We start from the raw sequence: 1,008 nt of genomic DNA on the forward strand, positions 1-1,008 counted from the left end.
TCTTAACCGTGGTGCTGGTTCACAAACGTCCTTCCACGAAACGGTTCTATCAAGATAGGAAACATTATGAGCCATTTAACTATTCTTCCTGCAGTATTCGTCAACCTGATGGTGATTGTAAAAGAAAGGTAGATAAGACAGGGCTACAAAAACCTACGCAGAGCGAGTAACTACACTCCTGGAAATTGAAATAAGAACACCGTGAATTCATTGTCCCAGGAAGGGGAAACTTTATTGACACATTCCTGGGGTCAGATACATCACATGATCACACTGACAGAACCACAGACACATAGACACAGGCAACAGAGCATGCACAATGTCGGCACTAGTACAGTGTATATCCACCTTTCGCAGCAATGCAGGCTGCTATTCTCCCATGGAGACGATCGTAGAGATGCTGGATGTAGTCCTGTGGAACGGCTTGCCATGCCATTTCCACCTGGCGCCTCAGTTGGACCAGCGTTCGTGCTGGACGTGCAGACCGCGTGAGACGACGCTTCATCCAGTCCCAAACATGCTCAATGGGGGACAGATCCGGAGATCTTGCTGGCCAGGGTAGTTGACTTACACCTTCTAGAGCACGTTGGGTGGCACGGGATACATGCGGACGTGCATTGTCCCGTTGGAACAGCAAGTTCCCTTGCCGGTCTAGGAATGGTAGAACGATGGGTTCGATGACGGTTTGGATGTACCGTGCACTATTCAGTGTCCCCTCGACGATCACCAGTGGTGTACGGCCAGTGTAGGAGATCGCTCCGCACACCATGATGCCGGGTGTTGGCCCTGTGTGCCTCGGTCGTATGCAGTCCTGATTGTGGCGCTCACCTGCACGGCGCCAAACACGCATACGACCATCATTGGCACCAAGGCAGAAGCGACTCTCATCGCTGAAGACGACACGTCTCCATTCGTCCCTCCATTCACGCCTGTCGCGACACCACTGGAGGCGGGCTGCACGATGTTGGGGCGTGAGCGGAAGACGGCCTAACGGTGTGCGGGACCGTA

The sequence above is a fragment of the Schistocerca cancellata genome, unplaced genomic scaffold (assembly GCF_023864275.1).
Source record: "Schistocerca cancellata isolate TAMUIC-IGC-003103 unplaced genomic scaffold, iqSchCanc2.1 HiC_scaffold_1092, whole genome shotgun sequence".
In the NCBI taxonomy this organism is placed as follows: domain Eukaryota; kingdom Metazoa; phylum Arthropoda; class Insecta; order Orthoptera; family Acrididae; genus Schistocerca; species Schistocerca cancellata.